The sequence below is a fragment of the Canis lupus genome, chromosome 1, assembly GCF_011100685.1.
Source record: "Canis lupus familiaris isolate Mischka breed German Shepherd chromosome 1, alternate assembly UU_Cfam_GSD_1.0, whole genome shotgun sequence".
NCBI classification, from domain to species: Eukaryota; Metazoa; Chordata; class Mammalia; order Carnivora; family Canidae; genus Canis; species Canis lupus.
Window position 1 is genome coordinate 44441087 of NC_049222.1, and position 23590 is coordinate 44464676.

Sequence of the window (23590 nt, forward strand, 5' to 3'; positions counted from 1 at the left end):
ATGTTTAACAGCATCACTGGCCTCTGTCCACTAGATGCAAGCAGCACTCACTCATCCCTAGTTGTGACAGCCAAAATGTCTCCAGCCATTGCCAAATGTCCCCTAGGGTGAGAAGATGGGGGTGGATGTGGTGGGGGGAAGGAATATGCTGAGAACCACTGATCTAACCTGACAACCACATTTAATTGATGAAAAAAATTAGTTATGACGTCTTTAATATAGTCCTCGAAAGTAGGAGCTAGACCCCAGGTGTCCTATGAGATAACTGATTTCTCAAAAGAATGCTTCCTTCTGCACTGCTAACCAGTTGCAAAGATTAAGATTCAATATTAATGAAGATAAGAGGAAAGCACAATTCTTCAGTCATTATTTTATTTCAAGCTTCTCTTTCAGAGAAAAAAAAAAACTTCAGCCTAAAACATTATTGTTAAAGGGTACTGGGAAACTCAGAATGAGGTCAAGCCTCCTGGATATTGTGAAACATTAAGAGAACTTGTAAATGAAACGTAAATAATAACCTCAGAAGCAAAGAAGGATGGGAGACATTTCCTGGAAAACTGAGGGAAAGAAATAGAGTCACAGTTTTAATAGTAACTTTGTAGCAACTAAAGACCATATTGAATATTTAGCTTTGCATTAACTGTTTTTAGGACCTAGATCAAATCATTAAAACATACTTTGAGGACACTTAGAAAGGAAGCAATAACCTGTAGGAGGCAATATAAGCTCTCTAAGAATTTGTTATAGTAAAAGGAATCTTGTTTTCTTAGCAGACAGAGAAATCAGGTAAACACTGTATCAATAGTGTTTTTTGGCAAGAGATTTGACCAGTTCTTGGAGTGTTATAATACTATAGTATGTTTTAGTGATGGTTACTGATTATCTTGGCAGTTGGTAATTGTGTAAGTCAACTCTCACGTCGCATTTGGGAAATTACTTGCATTGCGAGTAAGCCAATAGCAAGTGCGCAGATGTTCGACAAGAGAGCTGGAAAGGTAGCCTGATGGAACTTGAGAGAGAGCGTTGTTGTTTCAACTACATAGAATTGATATAGGATTGTAGACGGAAAATAAAAGCATACAAGATATGAACTCGGCTCCTTTCTTTTAACAACTATGATATCTATTATAACTTCAATATAACTATAGAAAAATGTCTCCAGATTTCCAAGATGTTTTTCCCAGCATAATCAAATTTGAGAAGATAAAAAGCTTTGCAATGCCCTACCATGTTTAGCAGTGAGCCAAATATTCACGGGGCAATGGCATAATTGCTAGTGAGCCAATTCTTTTTTTAGCCTTAGTCGAGCACCAAATATTATACTACACGAATGTTATCATGCACATGCCCTCCCAGTGAAATTGTACATAATCCCGAAATTACAGGTACAGAAGTACACCGGTACCCTTTAGGTGAAGCCTCAAGAAATGAGGGGGAAAAAATCCACGACTTTGTTCATCTCTCCCTGCCTGTTGGACTCTCTATCCATAACACAACGGTGACCTGCAGATAAACTGGTTGGAAAGCCCCTATCATCACCTACCTTATCAGGTATACAATGACCACTCTTTTGCGGCCAAAGTATCGCTTTTCATTTTGCTTTTTTAATGAAGAAACTTCTAATTTTACTCTTGTGTTCAATTTGCCAAACATACAGAAACACCCAGTGCTTCTCCCATCAAGTGCCCCCTCAGTGCCCCGTTTCACCCCCACTCACGCGCCCACCCCTCCGCCCTCCCTCCCCTCCTTTCCACCACCCCTCAGTTCTTTCCCAGATTAGGGTCTTATGTCTTCTCTTTCTGATATTTTCCCTACCCCTTTCTTCTTCCCTTCTCCCTTCTATGTGTGCCGCTTTCACCACTCTGAATGAGAACTACACATGTGTTGGTCCTTCTCCGGATTGAACTTGCTTTCACTCAGCATATACCCTCCGTTTCATCCACGTCGAACCAATGGTGTGTACATTTGTCATTTCTAATGTTCTGACGCAATATCCATTGTATACATAACCACCATCTCTCTTATCCCATTCATTCTTTCGTGGACAACGAGGCTCCTGTCACAGTTTGGCTATTGTGGACATTCCTGCTATAAACATCGGGGTGCAGGTTCCCTCGTTTCATTGCATCTTTATCTTTGTGGGTAAATCCCCACAGTCGACAATCCCTGTTGGCCGACTCATCCGTACGAGGCAGATCCTATTTTTCCACTGTTTTTTTTTGTAATTTTGACAAATGCAACGACAGGAAAAAAAGAATACATTCTCCGTCTTCACTTTTACTTTAAAAAACCTAAAAACTGTTGGTGTTCTCGTAAAAAAAAAAAAAAAAGTTTGGCTATTCCTTACTATTATTAACATAAAATAAACCCAGCCTTCTTCCTATATGATCTGATACAATTCCATTCAACCCGCATTTCGGTGCTACGCTTGGTTCTAATGTTCTGTGCTGAAGTGGAATAAATCTTCTTTGTTTTATTTCTTTTTAATCCTTTTCCATTTTGTGTTTATCTTTTTCATATTTTAGTCTATACGTCGAGCAATTATCAACTGCACACTCATCAAATTTATAGAATGAAACTGCTTCTTGTGTTGTATTTTTTTGTATTAAGTATAAGTAGGTTATAATTGAGTTATTAGGCAGACTTAATTCTGACCTTTTCTTCAACAATGCTATAAATCTACTATCAAAATATTTTGGACAGCGTTCAAAATGTAATTTCTTAATACACTGGTCCAATTGGTAGAATTGTTTTGTCCAAGACATGTTGGAAGTTGTGTTCTTCTCTTTTGTTTATCCTTTCATTTTAATAACTCCTCGGTATAAGCATTATTTGAATGGTAGTTAATGTAGCTATGATTATTTTTAGTACAAAACTTCTTCAGAGTTCTACAGAAATAGAACGACATCTTGCCTCCTCTTCCTCTTGGAGACTCGTGGCACCCACTTCCAAATCTATGAAGACTCATAAGTATATTATCTAATTTGCCTACAAACATAGTTCTTTAAAAATAAAAGCAAAGAACTTGTTATCTATAAGTATACCACAACATAGCTCCTAGCCTCCTGAGTGAGTAAACTGCTGATCCTCATCGTCGCTGATTTTTTCCGAATGTCAGTGGTCTAGAGGACTGATATTTTTGCGCATGCAAACAAAACAATCGTAATCAGCTACATACAGTCAAGAAATATTCTCACAAGTGTGCCAACAGGCGATCCCACACCACGGTTATACTTCGTGTTTACAGATACGGCTAATCAGTCAGAGATACATATAGCATAGTATATCCTTATTACCTTATGATATCATAAACATATTTATGCACAGAATTTTCTAAGCCAATCAAGAGTAGGTGCGAATGCTGAGACACACATAACAGTTTGACTATAATAATACCGTTTGCTGCAGTGAAACCTAAGACAATGTCTGTATTCTGTAATTGACCCATAACGGTATATAATTCTTCCCAGAAACTAAAGACACAACATTACACCAAGCAACACAGGGTAACTAGCACTCAGCATCACTCATAAAAATGCATAAAATCCACCCTCTGGCAACCCATAGCCTCGCCCGCAACCCCTCCCCTCAAAAATGGGGTTAACGCCAAATCTCTTGGCCAGTTAATGTGTAAGTATCGTTCTCACGTTGTTTGCCTCCGGTACCGAGGATGTGAGTTGTCTTGACAGGTTAGCCATGTATTTCACGTACATCCTCCACTTCAGTTCCATTTCCGCCTACAGGAGAATCTTCAAGATCTTTATCAAAAATGTGCATACAATAAAGATAAGAGACAATAATATGAAATAGCAAAGAAGAACCACATATAAACCAGACAAATGATGGAGTCTATCACAGTACTAAGATATGTATACAGTGAATCTTTAATTCAATTTTGGTCAATGTCACTTAAGACTTCACACTGAATCTCTAATGATGAAGATAACACCGATTCTCATTACTTCTGATTGTTTTACCGAGCACGAATGCACAACAATATAATTCACGCTTATTCACTTTCACATTTTCGTTCTATCTTAAATGGGTCCATCAGTTCAATCTACTTCAAAAAAAGCAAGTATGTTCTCCCTTCCTCCTCTTGCTCTGGTGTGAAAGACTATTCCTTTCTCTCTTCACGAATTACTTCATTCATCGGTGGAGGAGAATGAAAGACTAAGGAATAACAATAGGAGAGAACAATAAAATGAAGCGGGGTGTGGAAATAAAGAGAGAGTACACGCAACCGGAAAAGTTCCCTGATGGTATCACATTCTGGTGACCCAGACGACCGAAAAAGCCAATTATCCCCTGGCTAGGACCAGTTTCCTCTTTTTGTTTAAATTTCTAAGAGCCTTTCTCTGTGCTCTTTTTTGAGCCCAAACTGTTGGCAATAGTGACTTTCTTTTTCTCCAAGACTCATAGGTGCTGAGGTTTATTATTCTTTCCTTTTATAAGTATAAGCTATTCGACATTTTGGTCATCACACACATACAACTACTTTTGAAATAATTGTAAGTTAAATATTTTAAACTTCTAGATAGCAAAGTGAGAATACCCCTTGTTCCCACTTCCATTAATAGAGAACGTAACAGAAAATACAAGTTAGTATGGTGGTCTCTTTTCTATGTTTAATACTCAATGAAGTATCATCACGGACATTTGACTTTGGTTCTTGTTTTAGATCTCAAATCTCTCTTTCTCTCATCTCCTCTCTTTTCACACATACCACCACACACACACACCAAAACCACAACTTTTGTTTATACTCTTGCCTAGTAATATCCATGAAGATGAAATGGACACCATGAAGGAAATTTAAGTACGATCAGTCATATGACCACGTTTTGCTCATATATTATACACACAACTTATTTTCTCTATTAATAGTGTGAATTTTTTATATGCAGGTGAGTAGACATAAAATCCTAGAAGCACGGATGGTGAAGAAAGTATCTTTTACAACGAAAAGTTGCCTCAGAAGGGTTCATTGAATACCTTACTAGATTACAGGTTATATTCTACTTCATGGGAGAAGCAAAAGGACAAAAGGAGAAAAAAAATCTCGTTGTACAAACAAAGAGAGCAGAACCATTTAGTTCACAAGATTAAGTCTTCTTGCAACATCCCAATTGCTCTGCTGTGAATTTCTAAGCCAAGCATATGTGAAGGCGGCTTGAATGGTACGAAACTGCAAACTGGATTCGTAGAATATGTTCTTTTCCTTTTTCAAGCTCCTCTTGGTACATTTTGTTTTCTCTGGCCAAACAGGCCATCAAACAATACTCGCAAAATTAACTTCAAATAAACATAAAACCAACAAAGGTTTGCAAGCCCATTGGTATCACACAAGTAATTGACTTCAGTGTGGCTTCATTTAACATAATTGGTTCAAAATCAATGATGTTTTCGGCAACTATAGTAAATTATGCAAAAATGACATCAAGGAAGGGTCTGAAATACATAGGAACTTCTTTCATAAACACAAAGAAAGGAATGGCATTATACACAAAAAGTGTAATTCAGTCCAGGAGAATATTTGAGATGCTAATGAAATGGAATTCATACTGCCTCTATATCTCCCCCAACACAGCATCTAGAAGCTCCATAAATGGGCTCAAACCTGAAGTCCCTGAGAAATATATTTTTCAAAAAGAAATAATCTATTGTATAGTATATATGGATTATATATAGCAAATCAGCTACTGCAACCACATAGACACAGACTTTAAAAAAATACATACGAGGAAAATGTCAATGGAGATATTAAAAAGAAAAAAATAGCTTGAGCCCTGCCTGAGGAATGCCCCTCATTCAGTGGGCATGATGAAACCAGTCAAGGATCAATAAGACCCTGGAGCTTCAGGAGAGACACTCCAAGGAGATGGCCAATGTATCCCTCCTATGTCCACTTTGTCCATTTGTCACCAAACATTCCTTGATAGGCACAGTAAGAAAGGAATAGGCACAAAGGATGTTTGAACAGGCTTGTACATGGTTAATAGCCAGGGGTCTCCCTACCTCAGATCCACTCAGTAAACTGAACCAGCAAGGATTGGTCCTTCCCTTTAGAGCTCACATCTTCAGCGCATGTTTGCTAACCTGCTTTTATATTGTCTTCTATATTTACAACTGTGACTCTATTGTTCATGTTAAGCTTTTCTGGTGCAGCATTCAACCCCGGCATCAAACAGAACAGAATGAAAGCCCGTGTTTTGTTGGACGTATGATCCCTTTCCTGATCAGACTGTCCCCTTAGTTAAGCCTTTAAGAGTATGCTAGAGGCAACTAGATTCCAAACCTTTGGTCTGTATAATTGTCTGACCATATATTAGGAAATGGCTAAGCCCCTCTTTTGAATGTTTCTGTGACTCAATTGTGGAGTAATTGGGGTAAGAACATCGGCTATCTTTAGAGAAAGGCTCTTTTGGATAATTGAGAAAATTCAAACAGCTTTATTATTCCTGTAAAATAAATGCCAATTGAAACAGCTTCTGTAAGATAGTCCCTTTTCCTCTTGTGATGTAGGCCCTAGCCAAATTTTTGTTTCACCAACATCTCGTCCCGGGGAGAAAATTTTTCAGCTTGAAAATAAACATATATCAATAAATCCCTAGTGCTAAATGAGCCTTGAAGAAAAGGTTAAAAGGTATGATGAGTCTAAAACTGACGTAAAACCTAAATTATTTAACATAACTACACTCTTAAATAATATGTGAAACTGTAAGGTACGCTGGTTGAGAAAGTGATAATGTGTTAGGCATGCTTTTAGGTAATCATACAATCTGTTATCTGGTGTAGCTAACACATTGGAGTTTTTTTTTTTTCCTTCCTTTGTGGGAAGAAATTTATTTTTGTAAGTATCAAGAATTTTTAAACTTCTTCGAGCTCCAGTTCACCTATTTCTAAAATCTTTAAGTCATCATACTTCTTAATCTTGTGTTTATTTTGTTTTGTTGTTGGAACTTTGGAGGATCTTGTCTACACCTACCTTTTATGTTTGCCACATTTAAGGTCCTCAACTAAAATTCAATTTTTGCCCTTTACCAGTCCTCAAAGTTGAATGACTTTCTCTTACCTTTTCCTTTATAAAATCCCTTTTAAGAGGATTCAACTTCTAAAGCAATTCAAAAGGCCCAGATCTGACCTTTCGGGCATTACGATGCAACATCTGCAATTGTTCACCAACAGACCCCAAAAAAGCAAAGACATGGGGCATCAGAATTTTAGAAGCTTCAAATAAAACCATCGAGCCTGTTTACCCTAAGAGGGGTCATGGAATCCTCCATTCCCAACTGCAGCTTCCAAAAAAAAAACAAAAAACTGGCATCTGCCGGGGATCCCTTGGCTGCGCAGTGGTTGGCACCTGCTTTGGGCCCAGGGAGCGATCCTGCTGACCCGGGAATCGAACATCCCACATCGGGTGCTCCCGGTGCAGGGAGCCTGCTTCTTCCCTCTGCCTGTGTCTCTGCCTCTCTCTCGATCCTTCCTCCCTCTGTTGACTATCATAATAAATAAAATTTTAAAAAAAAACTGCAGCTTCCCCCATGCTTATATGAAACCCAACAATGGCAACCTTTCCTGCACACTGATTTTAGGGCCCTAAAAAATGAGTCCATAACACTACCTTCGTGGGACCTCCTCCAACCACACCATCTTTGGACTAAAAGTTAGCTTCTTATTTCATGTGACTGAAAAATATACACATGCTAAAGTTAAGAGAATTTATTGCACCACCCCAATTGTTAAACCAAAAAGTCCAAAGCTCCGGTAAGATGTTCCTCTCTTCTCCTTAAATTCACACCCTCTGTGTTGGATCCACTTTCAACAGACCCTTCCAAGCACCCTTACTATTCTCATCATGTTTATATCGTTAAAAATAGTTTGTTTAATTATTCTGTCTCCAGAATTCCCCCCCAATCTTTATTGGCTCTGGTTAACATGATACCATCCCGAACATCTCATATTCACCAAGGGCCCAATGCGTGCTTACGTCGGGTGTTAAGTGATTTCGGGGACGCCTTAAACGTAGTTAATGAGAGCCCAATATAAAACCTTCAGACTAAGAATGGAAAAAGAGTGATTTCTCCAGCAGTTGATAGTTATACTATTCCTAACATTAAGGAAGCGCAAATAGATGTGGAAATGGTCACAATACCTCGCAAACAATTTGACAAACATTACAAGATATTCTTCCAACATCATATATAATTTATAGGCCCCCGTTTTTTTGTCAATTACCTTCTTCTTCTCTCTCTAAATCACTCTAATTTCTGTGGCTTTGAAAACAATAACACTCCTGGTAATTACACAGGGGAAAGAAAATCCATATGTTCATCAAAGATATAATTAATTTTCATGAACAGCTCAATTGTTTCAGTAGCTAAAAAACTACCTGCAACTCATTGCCATTATACGTGTCTGTGAGTAGATACAGTTTATAGCCTATCCCGGGACGAATGATATCTATATCCACTACTCATATAATAATATCCAACTTACTAATAAAAAATATGCATTAGACACATGCAAACAAGATGTAGCAATAATCGGTCAAAATATCTAGCAAGTGTAATAAGCTAGACAACAAACATAGTACGACACTGACTGATTCTATTTACATTAAATTCTAGTAACTGAAGTAACCTAAACTTGACCGAAACAGATCAAGATCAGTCCAAGAAGGCAGGGAAGAGAACTATGGGAAAGATTAAGGACGCCTGCACTAAGGAACTTCTAGGGGTGTGATGGGTATGTTTCATTATCTTGATCAGAGGTGTCATTTTTTGCTGTAAGGGTAGGATGTAAATATTTTAGAGGCATTGAAGGCCACATGGTCTCTTCACAACCTTGACACTCTGCCACTGCATCATGATCAAACAGCTAAAGATAAGAAGTAATTATTGAATGCTATGGTAGGTGTTTCACCAAATAGGCAGCGACATCCCAACCAGGTCTGCATGCTGCAGTTTGCAATTCCTGATCTTAATTAAGATGATTGTTCCGCAAGTGTGTACATATTTCAAAACTTACAAATTGTACCTTTTAATTACATGCCTTATTGTATGTCAATTATATGCCTCAATAAGCCTTTAAAAAATAAAAACAAAACAAACAGCCTTAGCTTCCTCGCCATGGATTGGAATAAGTTCAATCGTGCCACGGCATACACATCCCTCCAAGAACCAGCCTCTGTGTTCCTACCCTTTCAGATTGTTGCCATTCTCTGGTGGGATTTTAACCTTTTGGGAGAGCCAAAACACATGCAGTGAGCCATTTCAACTCATGACTTTGTTTTAAGGTGGCTACCTATCTAAAACAACTACTCTACCAATGTAAGATGAAACTTGCATATCTACCATTCCGAGATACTTTCCTTCTTCCTTATCTTACCCCTTCTATCCCTCATTCTTTTTCTTTTCCTTCTGCCACCATAATAATCTTGTGTGTGTGTATACAGATATATGTTTACATGTGGCATATAAACACATTTCTCCATTACATTGATATATATATATACAAACCCATTCTTGTATGATTACACTTTTCCATACTTTTAAACAGATATAGCTAAAATTTTCCTTTACATATTTAGAGTTAAAGAATTATTATTCATTTTATAGTCATTTCATGATATCAGACGACTTTTGGATATTGACCGGAGCGCTCTCTCTTTGCTATTACATCTATCACAGTGCTTGGCACATTTTTTTAAAACGTGTAAATCAGTATGGCAGCTTGTTATTAATAACGATTTATAGATTTATACGACTGATAGGTAGAGAAACTGTACTTAGCTCAAGCAAACGATTGTTATAAGGAGCCAATCTAGTCTTAGAAAAGAGTCCTTACCATATCTACTCTCAAGTGCTTCCATAACTCTTGCATATCTTTATTTTGGAAGCCTGATCTAATATTTCACATTGGTCTCTTCTGACTTGCCACCACTCTCCTCCTTCATCTCCTAGATCCAAATGAAGAGCTGCTACCACATCCTCATTTTTCACCTGCTCTAGCAGATTCCTTTAGCTACCAGTACCCTGTCCCTTCCCGATGTCAATTACCTATGGGAACATGCCATTTGGATGGAACCAGCCCTCTGCAAATTGTGATCTCCATAGATTACTATAATATTTCCCCATCATCTTTACCCTCTGTAAAACCATGAGTGTTTGATCGCTACATCTCAGTCTTGCCATCCGTCAAGGCTCTGGATTTCCTCTCCCCGCATGCCAAAATAGTCGCCAAATGTTTGCAACTGGATCCTCTCTTCAGCCAGTGTTTGCCTGTAAGTTTATGGCCACAACAAAGACAGGCTGGTAAGGTTCAGGAATAAGGGATAATGGACTTTAGACTGTAGCCGTGCTGCAAAAAAAGTCATGAGCCAAGTATGGAGGGGTCCAACTTTAAGATTGTAATTTGAGCGATTTTTTCTAGCAAAATCCTTTGGATTTTTTGTATATGAATTTTTCCCTAAATTTTAAGCCCAACAAACGTGTTAAAAGAATATAATCTAGTGTTTTCCTGATTTCTCTGCATCATCAAAATGAAGAAAATAAGAATATAAGCTCTTCCAATAATTAGAACTTAAATTCCAACAAACTTAGGTGGGACTTGTTTTAAAATTTCAAGTGCCTGCCCATATGACAAATACATATTTTCTAGTCCTCATATCCGAAATGATGAACCACCCATCAAAAAGGGAAGAAAAATATCCATAGCTTGGTAACCTCCTCTAGCCTTTGGACTGTAATATATTTTATGGTCAACATAGACTCCAAGAGGAATCTAGCTCACAGTGAAAAGTTCTACAATTATTGCTGAATGAAAGCTTAAAGTGATTAAAATGTAAAAAAAAATGAGATATTGGGCAAAAAATCTAAAAACTAACTCCCCCTAAAATCACGAGAGCTGAGTTTTTCCTCCTCATTTCTTTAACCTTCCATTGTGAACTTCCCTTAATGGGTTTAAGTTAGCTCTGGTCAAAGCTATAATGATGCTGTTGCTAATGTCTTCCTTATAATATTGTTTTCAGGTTTTCATAGATTGTAACACTCACATTCTCTCACACCCAACCTGGTACTGGGAAAACCTCTAAAATCTGCGTTTTCATCTTTGCCTTTATCATGCGTCCTCACATTCAGTGTGTTATGGACATGATCTTACGCCTCAAGACGTCCGTAGCTCTCGGGGCTCCAAAGAAAAAGACAGGATCTGCGAATAATCACCAGGATGGTGCTGGTAGTTGTGGCTGTGTCATTGTCTTGCTGGACCTCCTTCACATTTACGTCATCATTAAAACCTTGATCACAAGCCCAGAAACTACATTCCAGACTGTTGTCCTGGCACTTCTGCATTGCGCTAGGGTACACAAACAGCTGGCCTGAACCCCGTCTTTATTGCATTTCTGGAATGAAAAACCTTCAAACGATTCTTCAGAGAGTTCTTATCCCAACCTCCTCCACCCTTGGGCAACAAAACTCACTCGAATCTCGATCCGTCAGAACCTAGAGAACCAACCCCTCCCACGGCCAATACAGTGGATAGACTAACATCAAGTATGCAGCTTCTAGAATTGGGCACCCTACTGGGGATGACTAAAACTTAAGTTTGTATCCAATCCGGAAGTTTTTAATCCTTAGAAGTTGATCCGTAACGAATGGATGGAGGTTCCTAACCATAGGCTGGAGGGAGGAGAGGAGCAAAATTATGTCATCGTGACAGAGAATACTTCATTAATATAATTTGTATATATTTAGTTTTATAGAAGATATGCCAACTAGAAATTCATCAAGCTGTCTAAAAATCAGTATCTTCACACTGTTGCTTCTTGCAACATTAAAAATGATGTAGCACATTGAGTAAAGTGATGCTACATTGCTTCTCATTTTCTTTAATTTATAATGTTCATCATATCATTCCATATCCCTGTCACTTCTCAAAGTCAGTCCCTGTTCTGGTTTGTGTTACACAGAAAGGGTCATCACTTCATCACTTGGTGATGGGCCAGATGTTCAACAGCAAATCACTGTCATAGCAAAGGAAAAGACAAAAAAAAAAAAACAGGAGAAAAGGCCAGCCTAACTTGTTCATCCATCGGTTTGGTCAATTTTTTTATACCTAACTCTAGAGAGAAAGCAAACATATTACGTAATTATTAGAACTAACTCAGTTTTATACAGTCATTACCAGTCAGGATTAATATGGTGAGGAGTGTATTTTTTGTAAGATAATTTCTTATGCACAGAGTACAGAGTTTGGCCTGCACCAAGAGTCAGATTTATACACGGTATGATCATCAGATGAGAATCAAAAAAGAGAAAAATTGTCTCTAAGTTCATATGACCTTGATAAGCCATGCTGATGCCAAAATTTGGGAACCACCTAGACGGTAACTTAAACATGCCGTCCCTAACTAATATTAATTAAATAATAATTGCAAATCATAGTGCCAACTCAAAAATTACAACCGCTCTTTAATTTTATAACACAGATTCAAATTCCAACTTGCCGTGAATGAAATCCTTGAGTCAGAGCCATCAATTCATAGGGTCAGGGGCCAGGACTGTGAGAACAGATGCCTCCGTAAGTGACTCGGAACCTAACCAGAAGAGGCCAGAGGAAAGCCTTACAGTGACCAGATGCGCTGCTTGCTCTCAGTTGTCTTTTCCCCATCTCACTCTGCTTCCCCCTATTCCCCACGCCCGTGCCCCAGGCTCACCTCGGCCTCCCCCTTTTCTTACTGACCACAGGCCTAGCCTAAGGAGCCCCAAATATCATCCCCTCCGTGATGCTAATCCTCACAGTGCTGATATTAATGCTGAAAGGAACTTGGGAACTTGGGCCCCCCTAAAAAGACCGTAATAAGATATGATGGCAAGACCCACTGCCACCAAAGGGCAAATTACTCATTTACCTGTGTCCCTTCTAATTTCCATTTCATGCTGGGTAAAAGCCAGAAGAAATGTTTTGTTCCTATTCCTACTCTGCTTCTTTTCTCCTGTATTTTTTTTTCCACATCAAGCCCCTAAACTGCCCTCTTCTACTAAACAGCTCTCCCCTCAGCAGCTATCAAAGCTTTGTGATTCACCTTAAACGGGTAAGGGATCCGAATAGATTTCCTCCGACCTGAGGATAAACATTGCCAGATCAATTTAAAATCCTCCTCTCATCCTAAACCAAGTTAACAACATTTTGGCAGGGAATCAAGTACTCTTCCGTTCAACACATGGATGGAGCGCTATCAGTATTGACTCTATCTCAAGTCGGACGCGTGCCCCACCTTCCCTCTCTTGCGGGCACGCTGGGGGTGTGGCTTGTGGGTAGCCTTACCCGGGCCACTTGCTGGGGGGCCCTCTTGTCCCATCGAATGTTCTGAGCGTGCTTCCCTCACCTCTCTCCCGGAAACCAGCTCCCAGCCTGCCTGCGGAGAGCTTCTCCTGTTCACATGATTGTCCTGCAGTTGCCCCGACCCTGCTCTTGATCCCGTCCAGAATGCAGCATTTTCACATTAGTGTGGTTCCCTGCATAGCAAGAGAGAGAGAAAGGAGCTAATTGAGGAAGCTCTGTTTTCTAAGTAACTAAAAGGTTTCTTTAAAAAATACATCCAATTAGGCTTATCTTCTTTCTGCCTCTATGAGCAGCGTCAGTGTCAGATAACAGCAGAAACCACTTAAGCCCTGGAAAATTGGCTGCTTTCCCAAAATTCCCAGCTGGGAAGGCTGGACGAGAAATCCACTGCCAGGAAAATAGGAAAAGACCACTCTGAATAGTTGAAAATTAAAAAAATCAAAGATCTCTTTCTTCACCATCTCCACGATGTGTCATTGTTAGAATCAAGGCCGTTCCACAACATCTGAAGAGACTTTGGGAGAGTTTTTTGATAATGTATCAAAATAATGAACTTACTTGAAGAAAAATCAGAGCCTTAGGCTGTGTCTATAGACATAGTTGTCATCATACAATTCAGAAATCTGACAGGTTGGGGGTTTTTTGTTCGTTTGTTTGTTCTTTCATTCATGTTTTTGTTTTTACTCCATGAGCCATTCTTTTGGGAAACCAGGCTATTGTATTTGCATGAACTTTTAACTCTTGTTTGAGTTTGGTTTGCTGTGGTAGATGTTATGTCCGCCGTGGTATTTGTATTTTTCTTGAAGAAATATTTCTATATGTCACATTTTTCAAGCGCCCTAGTCAACTTCATAATTCTGCAGATCAGAGATCCAATATCAAATCCCTTCCCGGGGTGTCTGTAATTCTGACAACTATACCTGATACCTGTCCCTACAAGCGCAAAATGAAGAGTTGGCAGTTATAGGTAATTTGATAAGCCATATGGAAATTCTGTGCCCAAAATAAATTTGAATCATAGTTAGGCGATAGTTTAAGGGTGACTGTGGTTCCGCTTTTGCTATGTTGAACACATCACATCCAAAACATAGTGCTGTAAAGCAACAATTAATGTATGTTGTGCTGTTCCAATATATGATGTTTGAGCAGAGTGGCTGGGCTAGAAGAATTCTCAGTCTTAGGTGGGCTCAATGCAGGGGTGCAGCAGCGCTCCAGAACTGCTGTCCAGCTAGCCGGTCGGGATGACCTCTGCAAGAGGCAAGGTCCTGTGGAAACTCATCTTCCAGCATTTTAGCCCCTGCTTTCCTCATGTGGTCACAGTTCAAGGAGTAGAAAACAGACCTTACCTCTTGATGGTAGAAGCTGGCAGTTATTCTTGCAAAGGGTGTAGATATAGGGAGGGAATCATTGTGGGCCCTTTTTCCAACTATCTCAGTAAGGCGATGCGCACTGACAAGCATAGCTTCTGAGGGCGTGAACCACATCTGCCTTGCTCCTTCTTCTTCTTCCAGTAGGCTACCCTAAACAGTGTCGACATATTAAAACGTACTTCTAAATCTATTAACATTTAAATGAGTGAATGATTCAAAGGGCTCATGATATTTCAGGAGATATGGAGGACAGTAGGAATGACCCTTTTCTTATGTTACTAATTGATGACCTTCAATGCTTACGTACACGCTGCCTTTATTCCATGCTCACTCTTAAGTAACTGGAAAATATTCATGGAATGGGTTCTTTGTTTTTCTTTTCTGAGTCCTCTGACAAAAGTTCTACTGTCAAAAAAAACAAATTTGTTACATGTGTGCTGTCTTCTAATTTTATTTTTAGCAAGTGCTATTGATGAGGCAGCCAAGAACTGGATTCCCAGGCCCTAAAGAGGTCTTGCTCTGGCTAGTATAAAAAATAAAATAAAATAACATAAAATAAAATAAAATAAAATAAAATAATAAAATAAAATAAAAATGTCTCCTCTCCTTTGTGCATTCTAGGACTCAGCCTCCTGCTCCGCTGCAGGACTCCATGCCGTGATTTATGGCCAGCTCAATAGTCCTTTTATGAACTTCTAGAGTTTTATTAGGTAAGACTCAAGGCCTAGACATTCATTTCTATCTGCTACATGTAGCAGCCATGGGTTGTCATGGGACTCCACACCTTGCTTCAGAGCACTTTCCCTGTGCTCAGATCAATTAGATCAGCCAGACCTGAGATGCTGACCACTCTTAACTTCCTTCAACTGCTTCATGTCCAGCCATGATTTGCTTCCATAATGCATTTTTATTTTGAAAAAAAAAAAAAATTTAAAACCCCAAGACTATGTCCTTTTACTGTTTAACATATATTGGAAAAGAACAACTCTAATTAGACAGTTGGATTATTATTTTAAAGAGTTTGTATTAAACATAACTGTCCATAATATGCTATCTTATACTTTGTATCCACAGCACAGATTAAAAAGTGCTTTCATGTGCACTATCACACTGGCTTCCTATACACCCTGACGGTAACATAAACAATAAATGCTCAGGGAGGCTCATGTTATAAAAGATCAAACCATCAATAAAGCAGAACCACCGAAAAACACCTGGGCCTCGTAGTATTAAGCCAAAACTCCTCCTTTTGCTTTCCTCCAATTCCACTTTATAGTCAATATTATTAACATGGTCTCCCGCCAGAGGTTCTCAATCTTATTATAAGTTTTGAGAAATCTCTAATAAATTCCTGGTTTCACACTGCTGGGGTCAAGGTCAAAGGAAGGGTCCAAGAATCTGCATTTTGAATAAACATGAATTGAAAACTGGTAAAGCTGTAACTTTAATCGCAAATAGTATAAAGTTTCCCGTTTTGTCCTAATCTGACACTATTTTAGTCAATCTGATTTGGTATAATGTTTTCAAACCAAATGAATCTATATTTAGCAAAATAATGCAGCTATCGGTGGACAAAGCTTTATTCTAATATAACTATCAATGATTCTTTGAGGGCATTGATAAAATAACTATTATGGTACCTCCTGCCAACTCCTTCTCATTATTATGACAAGTCCAGCTCTAAGCCCTGTGGTTACCATTTTTAAGCATTTTCTTAGCAGTTTTCAATCAAAGTACCACATGTCAAGAAATTAGGAGATGCTTTGCATTTTATTAACTACAAAGTTATATTAATCCCCACTAAACTAAAAGGCAGTAGCCAATTTTTTAAAATCAACCACATCACTCTCAAAAACTAGATCTTGATTTTTTTTTTTTTATAAAACATCTGTGGAGAGATCATTTGAGAAGGAAAAGCATTTCAATTCCATCACAAAAGCCCCAAAGAGAATATTTGTCACAAAATTACAGAGCTTGACACATTAATGCATTTTTGTGAATTACAACAAGAAATGGATATCTTTCAACTAGAGGATTTAAAAGAAATGGATCCAGTTATGAGTGTGTGTGTATGCCCAATTGTGCAGTGCATAATATTGGTTGCCTCTTATGCATGTGTAGTACTAGAGTATATTTATATTCAAAAATGAATAGTAACTTTTAATAAATACAATCAGAATTTCATTGTTGTATAACTTGGCCATTAGTCTGGGAGGATACAATATTATTTAACTGAAAATAATGATTATTCACAGAAAAATATTTGGCTTTAAGACTATTAGAAATTCACACACTTATGACCCAGTTGTGTCCCGTATACCGTAATTTAGTCATATGGCGGTATGAATTTTATCTCTAAGCAGTTGAGAAAGGCCAAGTTTTTACAGAATTAACTTGCCCAGGTCATATTTCAAAATTAGTGGGGGGGGGGGCTGAGACCAAATCCAATTGAATTTGAATCTATGTGCCCTACTGCCCCCCCACCAGTTGGTGTCACGCTTCTCCATGTTAAAGCTCCTAGAACTAAATTGTAGCATTTACATATGAAAACAATTCAAAAAAAAAAAAAAAAAGAAAAACCCAGAAATAAACAGAAATCGCGCCACAAATTTGTCTTTCATTATCTTCGTTTTTGGGGGGTCGCGGACAGTTTGCCTGTCCTCTCCTCTCTATTCTTTAGTATTGCAGTCCCGTCCCTTCGGCCGCCCGTCTCTCATATGGGGATGGGTTCTTCCTTCCGTCTAACCCACTGTCTTCCTTTCTCCGGCTTTTCCTACCTGTCTATTGGAATCGAGTCATTTTTGCTTACTAGCCGGGATGTGAGCCCGGCTCTCTGTGTTATGTATCGTCATGGATTTGGTGGGTGGAGGGGGGCACTGCGGGGGGTGCGCGTTGCACCCGATCGGTTTGATAGTTTATGTGCCAAGAGGTGGGATCATTAAAGTCGTGTTGATTTCCTCACTAAAATGATAACATTTGCTTTTTCCCACAAGTTAAAAGAGATTTTTCATTCATGTCAGAAGAGTCTAGTTACATTTTTTGATTTGTTTTTTTAAGATTTGTTATTTATTTATTTCATGAGAACACAAGGCAGATAAATAGGCAATACACAGGCAGATGGGATAAGCATGCTCCAAGCAGGGAGTCCGGATGTGTTACCAGCTGGATCTGGTTACTCTCCCAGTGTCACGTCCCTGGGCCCAACGGCAGGCGCTAAACCCCTGAGACCACCCAGGGATCCCCCCTAGTTAACATTTTTATAAATCACTTATCCTACTAGAGAAGGCAGCTTTGTTTTGGGTGGTGGTGCAGAGGAATACATGATGGGGGAAGAGTGAATGCGGTAGTTGTCATGCCGTGGGTTCTGTGTCAACATGTGATGGAGCAACTCTTCATCTGATACGATTTCGTTTTTCAACTTTGCATATAAGAGGGTTAATCACAAATTATTATGATATCAGAACCATACAGTGGGAAACTCTGAGGCATTAATTAAGCTACATTCTTCTTGAATGAATTGTCTCATCTTTCAGTGAGGTTAAGTTTAAAGATAGATTAACAATATAATTAAACAGCACATTTTCCGTGCTTGTTGTTATCATTGGATTGTAGACTGATAATATACATCGGAACACTTCAATCTTTTAAAAAGTAACTTTACATGAATGTTACTTAGTCGGTCGGGCAACCCAATGGAGAATTGTTATTTTCCTATAATTTACCATGAACAATGCAGGTCACTTGAGCTTCGTTTTTTTGAGACAGGTTTGTGTTATTTGTTATCTATCTTTATTGCTGGGAGCTAAGTACAAATTATATTTGCTCTTTTAACTTTCTCAACTCATTTTATTCTTCCCCCCCTTCTACCTCTATGAATTTGAAATGCAGTGTCCATAGTATTGTTTTGCTTTTGTGTTTTTTTTTCCTTTTTTTCCTCATACCAAACAACTGATCATCTGAAGAGCTACCAATTACAAACCGGCGTTCATGTAATTTTTGAATGTCATTCGTTGCTATATATCTTTGGGTAGGTTGCAATAAATATTTGGATATCCTATAACCATTTTACAAATGACAACAATTATTTTGGGGATGACATTATGAGAAACTACAAGTTTCTAAAATAAACAGTCCTCAATTTTCCTTTCTAATAATTATTTTTGCCTAGAAATCAAGAACCTAGAGTCACACAACTGTTGTGTGCCCTTCTCCTTCTACACTAAGGAATTGCGTTCTTAATATAATGGAGTTCCTGGCCTGAAGGTGAGTATAAATGGGTAAGGAGAAGCTACAACAGGATTCATTTTTGTCGCTAAAAACTGTGCTTCGGTACTTTTTTTCAAAACAATTTGTTTTCATGATCCCAAGATTATAATGTCCATTCTCAAGACCTCATATGAGTTTGAAATCTTCTGCATTAATCAGTTATGTATGCTGAAGGACTGAATAACCCTAAATATTATTTTACTAACCATACCTGTGGGTGGTAATTTAAATTTAATTTAATGTGGTTTTGCTTTATTGTTGTGATTTGAAAAGAATGACCTACTTTTTCCCGGTCCATAATAACTGACTTAATTAGGACATAAAGCAATAAAACATTAGCTCCATCTAGTTTTATCAACTATTAAGATAAGCCTGAAAGTTTTCATCACTGCGTTTAAAATAATAGTTCTGTCAGCCAAGAATGAATATGGGGGAAAATAATTCATATCTTATCTATAATAGCATAGTAATTATAAGGAAGAGCAAGGAAAGAATGGAACGGATTGGAGATAAAGAGTACATATTTGGGGCTGAACTTTATTTTCCCAGAGAAGAGGAGGCTATGAAAGAACCCAGGGAAGATGGAGAAAGTTAAGCTCTTGACTGTAAGTTCCATTATACAGTTTTGAAAGCCTTAGCTTTAAAGCAACATAAGGTAGACAAAAAGGGAAAATGTTTGAATGAACTCTAAAAGTTCAATCAATCACTCTGATTATAGAAAGCTCAGCCTAAAGAACTGAGAAGGAGAATAGAGTTTATATAATAAACCATAGATTGGACAGAAAGGTAGCAAAAATTGTGATTTCCTGACACACTGAGAGGAGAGAAAACTTTCTGGACTGGAGGAAGTCCATCTGAAAGTTAGGAAAAAGAGAACAGAAAGGTCAACTCTTTATTTGGGGCCCTCCTACCCTTATCACTTGCCCACCTCACTATCTTACTCCAGGGACCAACTCATTATGGGAATATAAATCACAAATCTGTGAATATAAAACAGTAAAAGATTTGACTTCATAACTGGCTGGAATTCTGGAACAAGGTGCCTCACAGAACATCTCATGGTACAACTGGGTAGTGATGGTGGAATAAAATGGGCAAGGCAGAGAGAAGAACTGAGATAGTCTTGCATTGGGGGGAAGGAAATCCAAAAATAGGATGTAGGAGATTATTGGAATTGAGAATACTTGTGCCATCCAGAGGCACCCCTGCCACATGCAGTAAGTGAGCCCTCTAGTTAACTTGTGTGGCAGAAAGCCCAGGGCAGAAACCAGAGATATCACGGATTGAATCTCAGGAAGTGCCCTGTGGTGGGAGCTGAGAAGTAGGCAGGGAGAGGCTCAAAATATGTGAGGTAGGGCTCAAAGCTCATATACTTTGGAATTTCAAATTCAAATTAATTATATTGAATTAAATTTAAATTAATTAGAAATTAAAACAAAGGGATACCTGGGTGGCTTAGTGGTTTAGCGTTTGCCTTTGGCTCAGGGCGTGATCCCAAGGTTCTGGGATGAGTCCTGCATTGGGCCCCACAGGGAGCCTCCTTCTCCCTCTGCCTATGTCTCTGCCTCTCTCTTTGTCTCTATCACGAATTAAAAAAAGAAAAAGAAAATAAATTAAAACAAATAATTATGTTGAAAAATCAATGAAAATACAATTTTTTTTAGGGACGCCTGGGTGGCTCAGTGGTTGAGCACCCGCCCCTGGCTCGGGGTGTGATCCCGTGGTCTCAGGATCGAGTTCCACATCAGTCTCCTTGCCTGGAGCCTGCTTCTCCCTCTGCCTATGTCTTTGCCTTTCTCTCTGTGTGTCTTTCATGAATAAATAAATAAAATCTTTTAAAAAATTTTTAAGCTGATAAATACCACAAACATCACAAAATCCATAATAATAATATTTTTATTAGTTATCCCCCTGCCATGCTTCTGTAATACTTTCCTAAATTTTAGGCTGTATAGTTTTTAAATGCTTCATCATTTTATACAACTTTGTATTATCATTTTCTACGGAAAAAAGAAAATTATTTTAATTTTCCTCTAGCACAGTTGATCAAAATTTATTTTTATTGATTCTTTAGAAAGATTTCTTTCCTTTACAGATTGATAGTGGAATTGTATAAATTTTCAAATTGTCAAATTTGGGGAAATATCTATCAAATTTCTTATGTGACCTATAAGATTTATCAGAAAAACATTTATCAAATAAGTAATATATGAGTTAATATGTTAGGATGCCTAAAATAAGCAATTTCACATATAGACATACTAATGGCTGTAGGACTGCTACAAATTCATGCTTTCAAAAGCAAGAATTCTGATAAATTCTATTTCAAACAATTGTCCTCAAGAGTTTTATTATCCCTGAATAATTGTATTTTGTACTTTACAATTAAATATAGTCATAATAGGAAAGAAATATTTAGATTGAATATTTATAAAAGTCAAACCCCCCTTACAAAAAAAGTATGTCTGGTGATTAAAAGACTTGTGCCCACATTCTAGCTCTGACATTTCAAAGCTCATTTCCTTCCCACTCATTCTGATGCATCCCCTGTAACACATTCATATTCTTTCTCTCTCTCTCTCCTTTTCCTTTATCTCCTTCTTTCTCTATCCTTTTCTGAAACATTGTCCTTCTCTGCCTTAACACTGTTCACATTTTGGATCTTACCATAAGATCTCATCCTCTTACATGATCAGAATTATCATCCAGAGGCTGATGATTTATAAATGAATTGCTCCAGCTGAAATTCAAATATAATCATTCTTCCTTTGTCCTACAACATAACAGGCTCAAAATCAAACTATCAATACCAAATTTGCTTTTCCTCTCTTCCTTCCCTGTTAGATAATGGTATTACCACCTGTCTATTCTTCAATACTAGAATTTGGGACCCATATTATGCCCTTCCTCCTTTATTTCCTATTTCTTGAAAGTAATTAAATCTGTTGATCCTTCTTCCTAATTATCTCAATTCACCATTTGTTACATCTTTTTAAGTGATGTTACTGATTATCTTGCAGTTGGTAATTGTGTAAGTCACTCTCACTACATTTGGGAAATATTGCATTTGAGAAGCCAATAGCAAGTGCAGATGTTCAAAAGAGAGCTGGAAAGGTAGCGATGGAACTTGAGAGAGAGGTTGTGTGTCAACTACATAGAATTGATAGAGGATTGTGAGAAAATAAAGCAAAAGATATGAACTCAGCTCTTCTTTAAAAACTATGATTCTATTATAACATTCAATATAATAAGAAAATGTCTCAAGATTTCCAAGATGTTCCCAGCATAATCATATTGAGAAGATTAAAAAGCTTTGCATGCCTACCATGTTTTAGCTAGTGAGCCAAATATTACTGGGGCAATGCTAATTGCTAGTGAGCCAATGTTTTAGCTAGTGAGCCAAATATTACTCTACAATGTTATCAGCAATGCACTCCCAGAAATGTACATAGCCCACATTATAGTACAGAAGACACATTGTACCTTTAGGTGAAGCCTAAGGAAATAGGGGGAAAAAATCCCACACATTTGTACATCTCTCCATGCTTTGGACTCTTCTACCATAAAACAAGGTGATCAGATAAACTGGTTTGGAAAGCCCCTATCAGTACCTACTTATCATTACATGACCTTTTTGGCCAAAGTTCTTTTCATTTTTTTTTAATAATAAATTAATTTTTATTTGTGTTCAATTTGCCAACATACAGAATAACACCAGTGCTCATCCCATCAAGTGCCCCCCTCAGTGCCCGTCACCCACTCACCCCCACCCCCCGCCCTCCTCCCCTTCCACCACCCCTAGTTCATTTCCCAGAGTTAGGAGTCTTTATGTTCTGTCTCCCTTTCTGATATTTCCTACCCATTTCTTCTCCCTTCCCTTCTATTCCCTTTCACCAATATGAATGAGAACATACAATGTTTGTCCTTCTCCGATTGACTTACTTCACTCAGCATAATACCCTCCAGTTCCATCCACGTCGAAGCAAATGGTGGGTATTTGTCATTTCTAATGGCTGAGGAATATTCCATTGTATACATAAACCACATCTTCTTTATCCATTCATCTTTCGATGGACACCGAGGCTCCTTTCACAGTTTGGCTATTGTGGACATTGCTGCTATAAACATCGGGGTGCAGGTGTCCCGGCGTTTCATTGCATCTGTATCTTTGGGGTAAATCCCCAGCAGTGCAATTGCTGAGTCGTAGAGCAGATCTATTTTTAACTGTTTTTTTGTAATTTGACAATGAACTGACAGGAAAAAAAGAATATTCTCTCTTCACTTTTACTTTAAAAACTGTTGGTTCTCTAAAAAAAAAAAAAAAGTTTGGCTATCTTACTATATTAAAATAAAATAACCCACATCCTTCTTCCTATATTTAATTCCATTCAACAAGCATTTACTGGTGCCTATCTTGTGCTAAGTTCTGTGCTGAATGGATAAATCTTCTTTTTTATTTCTTTTAATTTTTCCATTTGTGTTATCTTTCATATTTTAGTTATAGTGAGCAATTATATGCACATCATCATCAAAAGTATAAATGAAGTCTTTGTTGTATTTGTTGTATTAAGTATAATAGGTAATAATTTTAGGCAGACTATGCCTTC

General features: G+C 38.0%; 1 pseudogene; it reads left to right on the forward strand.

Moving 5' to 3' along the window:
- The first annotated feature begins 1330 nt into the window (after window positions 1-1330).
- LOC119875905 lies at window positions 1331-11508 on the forward strand (annotated as a pseudogene).
- Window positions 11509-23590: the final 12082 nt, after the last annotated feature.